This window comes from Mus pahari, chromosome X (assembly GCF_900095145.1).
Source record: "Mus pahari chromosome X, PAHARI_EIJ_v1.1, whole genome shotgun sequence".
Classification (NCBI taxonomy): domain Eukaryota; kingdom Metazoa; phylum Chordata; class Mammalia; order Rodentia; family Muridae; genus Mus; species Mus pahari.
The window spans coordinates 81,768,563-81,775,609 of record NC_034613.1 but is presented as its reverse complement, the minus strand read 5'-3'; the positions used below and the strand labels follow the sequence as shown (position 1 = coordinate 81,775,609).

Genomic DNA, 7,047 nt, shown 5'->3' with positions numbered 1-7,047 from the left:
ATATTCAGAATTGAGAGTTCCTCTTGGTAGATTTTGCCTTTGATGTGTATGAAGTGCCCCTCCAAGAAAGTAGATTCTTGAGTAGGTGGGGATAGGAGCACCCTCATAGAAGCAGGGGGGAGGGGGATAATGGGTTTGCAGAGGGGAAAGCAGGAAAGGGGATAACATTTGAAATGTAAATAAATAAAATTGGACATATAAAAATTAATTGGAAAAGTAAATGGATATTATATCTGAATTAAAAAAGAAAGTAAGCCGGGTGTGGTCATGCACGCCTTTTGTCCCAGCACTCGGGAGGCAGAGGCAGGCGGATTTCTGAGTCCGAGGCCGGCCTGGTCTACAGAGTGAGATCCAGGACAGCCAGGGCTACACAGAGAAACCCTGTCTCGAAAAAAAAAAAAACAATAAAATAGAAAGTAGGTTCTGGCTTAACTTTCCATTTAGCTGGATTTGGTTCAAGTGGATAATGCAATAGGCCTGAATTAGTTGACCCTTTTTGTAAACATCTGTGAGCCATAAAATTTTAACACTTGGAGAAATCTTAAAGTCATGCAGTTTGGCCTTCATACTGATGGATGACTACCCTCATAATGCCCTTTGTGTTACAAGTATTCATCTTGTCTCTAATCTTACACAACTATAGCTCCCTGCATCTTGATGTCATTGCTTAGATCAGATTTGGAAGAGGCTAAATTTTACTCTGCCTTTCTGGAGTTTCTACTCATAAAATGGGCCAATGTGGCCAAGACCACTAGGTCTAGAGATTATCTTTCTTGGTTGTAATTAGACATTTCTCATTTAACAATTATCTTTGAGCAGGGAGCTTTTATTTTCTGTGCTTCAATGATATGTAAACTAATGATATAACAGCACCAATCTGAATCTTTTGTTATGAGAATGAAACAAAATTATGCTAAGGAGGTGGTACTGACAGGATAGTCTTATCATAGAGGAAACATTCAACAAAAGTACTGCTGATATACCAACCTTTTAAAGCTAATGTCAGAAATGTGTTTATTTTCCCTTTTTCACACCCTCCACTTAGAAATAACTTATCTTTGTACACAAGTGTCTAGAGTTTGAGACCACATCTTCCAAGCCTCTCCTATCTTCTTAGCTTTCAGTTTTTATTCATCATTTGAATAAGTTATTCCATCTGAATCATCTTGCTGCTCCTACATGTATGTTGCTAAGGTTACCTCGACATACAGAAATTATATTCTGTCTCACTTGGCCACTTACACAAGGACATGGACTACCCAGAGGTCTGAACATGCTGATAATGCCAGGCTTTCAAGTTAATCATAGTAGTATTGCGACTAATGAGCCTGCTGCGTCTGTAATTGGGTAGTGTGCTCTTTTTGGCAACTTGATTTTTACAAGGAAGCATAATGTTACTGCAGCAGTACCTTAGCACTTAGCCTTCATTTGTAAGCAACTAAATTGTAGACAAGTGCAGTACATAGGAGTCTAAGAACAGATTAGATGTATCAGGGAACAGAGCTATAAATAGCAAACCTATAAATTCTTCCCATTAGTCCAGCCCTTCTATAGTTTTTGCACAAAGGCTAGCACATAAAATACAGAGGACAGTGTGGGAAGAGATGTGATTCAGCTCAAGTTGGGGTGAGGAAGGATCATATGACTTGGGTAGCCATTAGAGAATACCATAGCCTATATAAAGAACACCATCGGGTAAAAATACAAGGAGAGTGTTGCAAGAGAACACTTGACATTAACAAGACAGATTTGAGATATCTGTAGCATTCTGCAAGATGAGAGTGAGGAAGACCCTAGTGGACCTACCTATGCAAATAGATGGCATAGCCCAAACCACGCCTCACGAGGCTGTTATTATTATCCCTTCGGCTGGCACCATCTGCCTCTAGAATTCTGAGGTAGCATCTGAGAAAAACTTGCTCTATATAGTCAGTGGAGGGTTTAAGGAAGTATTTTTGTAATTGCTTTCCTACTTTCCTTAAATCTATCAAACTTTAAAAACTATCTTCACAACCACTGGTTTCTAAGCAATTCCTTATACCACTAGCGAGGGCAGATTTCTAGCCCAGGCTAGAGTTAATGATGTCCTATCTCATGACAAGGATTCCTAAGGTGAGAATTCAAGGGTTCAAAGTCAGTACTTTACTAAGTCATCATCTAAAGTTGTGTTTTACGATTTTATTTTCTGAATCTCAGTCAAAACGTGCCTATTTTCTAGAAGATGAGTAACTTGGGTTAGATTGATTTTCAACATTAAAAAACAAAATAGATTTCATCATAGCAACAAGCAGGGCAGGACTTTGTGTATTCAAATTTGATAGCTTAAATAGGAACCTTTTATATTTTTATATATTTATAGTGTATCTTGGTCATATCCATCCATGCCTCACTCTCTCTCCAACCTCCTTCAGCCCTTCATGACCTATCTTCTGTCCCTCCTAAAGTAATGTCTTTTTTATAACATCCTAACTCCAGTTAATGGTGCCCAGATGTGCATGTATGTGGAGTCAGCCAGTGATGCATAGACAACCTCCAAATGACTCTGCCCACACCAAAGAGAAGTGACTTTCCCTGTTCTTAGCAGTTATCAGCTGCCATTGATAGGGCATTGCCTGCCCCTCTCCCTCCATGCTGAAATTTTTAATTTTGTTGAGCTTGTGGAGATCTTGCATGTGTAAACAGAACTGCTACGAGTTCCTGTGTATAACAGCTATGTGGTAAACTCAGGCTATCCTTTTGCACTATTCTTCCCATTCTCCAGCTCTTATATCCTCTCCAGCCCCTCTTCTGTGATATCTCCCTGAACCCTGGAGTGTGTGGTAGGAGTGGTAATGTAGATGTCCCATCTGTGGCTGAGCACACGGCATTTTGAAGAGTTTGAGTCTCTTCATTAACCACTCCACATTACAATCAGAAGCTTCTATGACCAAGGTTGAAAATAGCACAAATCTATGGATATAATAATAAACATTGTAGAGGATTTTTACAACATGACCATCTAATAAGCTAATAATCAGTTCTGGCCTACAGCCTATAAATTCTCTAGCCATGAATTTTCACCATGTTTACAGTATCAGGCACAAATGATTCCCTGTGGAGCATGATCAAATCCAATCAAGAAAGTGGTTGGTTACCTAATAAGCTATTTTGCCACTATGGTATCAGTGTGTGCATCTTGCCAGGAATATCATTATTGTAGCATGCAACATGCAGCATTGATCAAGACCATTGATCTCCTTTCTTCCCTAGTGGCCTTCATAGCACTTTCCACCATGAAACCTATAAGGGAGAAAGTTTCTTGATGTCCTGCAACCTGAGTGTATGTTATTTTCAGCAATGAGATGTTAGCCATCTATTTATGATAGGCAACCAAGGGCAATACAAATAGACTGTTTTGTTTTGAGAATCTCTGGGGCCTCCTTGAAAACAATAATTCATATGGAGGTGACCTGTGCTTGGCACTGAGATTTTTACTTAACAACTTACATCTTCTGAGAGCAGCATTATTCTCCCATGTGGAACACTTACATTCAAACTCATTTTCTTTTAAAAATTATGCTTTAGTTATACTAGTGGGGTTTCATAAGGCTTCTTCATACATCCTTAGTTTTGGTTAACTCCTACTTGCCCCTCGTTTTCCTCACTCTCTGCCCCCAGCCCCATTTAAATCTTTACATCTTTGAAATCACATGTTCTACAAAGTGCTTCTATTGTGCTTTCTACTTGGATTGCAAGGTCATAGGTTTCCACAAAGAATGCTCATTTTGGTTAATTCTTCCCTTTACTTCTAGTTTCCCTGTTTCTCTACCACTTGTTTGAGCTTTTGCTCTACGTATGCCCATGCTCTACTTACATCTCACCTATAATTCATACTCCCTTCCTAATATTTATTCCTTCACTCATTGATAGCTTCATAACTACCACATGTACTCGAAGCTAAACACACAAACACAAGTTTTGAAGCTAGTACTCACATAGGACAGATAGCTGCACATTAGTCTTTTGGGGCCTTGGTGACCTCAGTAATTTTTCCAGTTTCATCCATTTAATTTTATAAATTAATTTTTCCTCATGACTGAGTAATGTTCCACTTTTTATAGGTGTTACATGTTCATTATATATTCAACAGTTGATATTCATCTATTTTTAATTCCATTTCCTAGTTATTGTGAATAAAATAGCAGTGAACATGGATGTGCAAGAATTTTTATAGTAAGATATAAAGTTCTTTGGATACTTGCCTAGGAGTGGCTTAATTAGGTCGTATTGCAGATCTATTTCTAGTTGTTAGATACATAGCTGGCAAACATACTCACCCATTTTGTGGGCTGCTCTTTACTTCTCCCATGGTGACCATGAAGCAGAGAGATCAGAGAGGGGACTGGGGACAGTTATAACCTTTAAAAGCATAGCTTTCAGTGACCTATTTCTTCTGTGAGGCATGACTTCTCAAAAATTCAACCATTTCTCAAAATAGTTTTGCCAACTGGGAACTAAACATTTAGCACACAAGACTGTGAGGAACATTTCATATTCAAACCTATGCCATAGTGGATAGTTTTAAAGCCAATGTAAGAGGGTTTTAAGAAGAGACGTAAATACGATTTTGAATATAGGAGGAGATGGGAAGGAAAGCCTTGATTAGAATATATTGAATAAATATCCAATGAAAAATAAAAGCCAGGGAACAAAAAAGAATAACAGAAATGAGTAGAATACACAATGAAGTGATAGTGAGAATAAATAGGATGCATTGGAAATATATAGTTAATGTCATGGGTGTGCTGTGGTACAGGAAATCTCAGTGGACAAGCTCTCTCTTAGTGTGTTGGTGTGCAGTTATGAGTGCAAATAAAAGTTATTGCATGGGTCTTTCCTCTTCTTGCCATCCCTCTCCCCTCTATTTCTAATGTAACCAAAATTTTCATTGTTTTATTGGAGATTATTACTTCTAATTATGTGTATGTTAGAAAAGGAAAACAATTTGTTAACAGCTTTCTTATGATGCTTTTTATTTAATTAGCAAATTATCTTTCCCTTGGGGGACAAGCAGTAAGTTATCTTCCTGACTATGTACACTATGCTGATTGTCTTTGTGCCAGACAAGAATGCTAAGTGTTATATTGATTAATATATGAACAATATATTACTGTTTTATATATATATATATATATATATATAAAAGTAATGATATATATTACTATTTGTACACACACATACACACACATACACACACACATTACTTTTCTGTTGCTGACTAAGCACTAACTTGCTTTTATTTCATGTTACAAGTTACAGTCTATCATTTAGGGAAGATTTTTAATTATTTTAATAGGTAGGTAATAAGGGATCAATTACACACATTGGGAAAAAAAGCAAGAAGGAAAGAGCCAAGTATGGTGTTCATACATTTAATCCCAGAACTCAGAAGGCAGAGGTAGGTAGATCTTTTTGAGTTTGTAGCCAGTATAGTCAACATAACGAGCTCGGACTACATTGTGATATTCATGTCTCAAAGAAAAAAACACACATTGATATTTTGCTTAGAGATAGCACATTTGCAGAGGATGAGGTGTTCTAGATATCAAGTTTTGATCACTTCTTTGTATATGCAAAATGCATTTAAACAGTGATCTCTACTTTTTTTGGCCTATATAAAGTAAGTGGGATGTATTTTGCTGATATCTTTCGGCATTCTGGGTAATACTTCCTCTACCCCCCGAGGACTGAAAGTAAGAAAGAATACAGTTCAGAAGTACTATTATAGCTCTACCTCAAAGCCTTAGCTATCATAAAACTACTCATGAATAGTTTTGTATTCTGTCTGCATGGCTTGGTCCTGAAAACCTGACTGGGACAACAAGGGAATGAAGAAAGAACAGATGCACATACAGAAATGATGGAATCAGGTGGTCCACGATTGTTCTTATGGAGGGGCACCAATTATGCAACAACCCAGAACTTCATCTAGTTTATTATATACAGCACAGCAAGGAAGGGTTAGCTAGCCTCCATTGGAGGTCTCTCTGTAGCTGAGTTGTGCAGTAATCCCAGAAGATGGGGGTTGCAGTTGTCAGTTTTTGCACACACTGGTTAGTCATTCCTAAACACTTGTACTTTGTCCAGAGGAAGACCTTGTAATGCCTTATCTGGATTTTTACCTGGGGAAAGTGCTTGTCAATAATACACAGTCACTGTTGACTTTATCTATTCCTTCCTTATACATTAACTCAAGGGGTCACCTGATCCTTAAAGACTAGACAGTGCTGATGTATCTAAATTGTTTTCTCTCAGTTTCTTGAGTTAGGAATGTCACAAGTTAGAAAGTAAAAGGGCAAACTATGAAAGCTGTTAAAAATAATTACCAAGTTTCTTCGCTAATTATGCATGACTGATTTGGCCTCTCTTCCTGGTAAATCCACCCATATCTGGTAAACCCATCCATCTATGCTTCTCTCTCTACATAGATTTATCTCCCTCCTAGAACTGGACCAAAATGGGACTGAAATCATTTCTTGATTTAAACTAAGTCATCCACAGTGTAAACATCTCATCCTGCTCCCTCAAAGGAGATTTTTTTTTTCACCTTTGCTTTGAATGTTGCCTTTCTCCACCCTTGAGGGGGTAGTCTTTTTGGGTCTAAGACATTTTATGGTCAAAGTTTGATTATTGTTTGTGTAGCCTTTGTTGAAAATCAACATTAAAGCTCTGTTTTTTGAGATACTCTTGTATCTATGCTTACCACAATTGTAAGCACTTAAATGATTTCTTTGGCACTTAGATCTATAGTTTCTTTTTTCTTTTCAGTTTTTCTTTAAAAAAATATCAAACTGTATATACATGTTTCAGCAGGAACAATTTTTGTTTGCTATTACTTTTCTCTTTTCTGATGCCTTCTTGGAAAAGAAGCCTCTTCAAACTGATCCAGTTATTCATCACAGGTTCCATTTTACAGATAGTTTTCTAGAGACTTAGAGAGGACTAGAAGCATTTTTACGGCCAGCAAGATACCCCCTTTTTTTTTTTTTTTTTTTTTTTTTTTTTTTG

General features: G+C 37.4%; 1 protein-coding gene across 6 annotated transcripts in view; it reads left to right on the top strand.

The window, feature by feature from the left end:
* Arhgef9 (Cdc42 guanine nucleotide exchange factor 9) overlaps positions 1–7,047 on the top strand; it is a 150,801-nt gene that overhangs the window by 77,188 nt on the left and 66,566 nt on the right. The window lies entirely within an intron of this gene.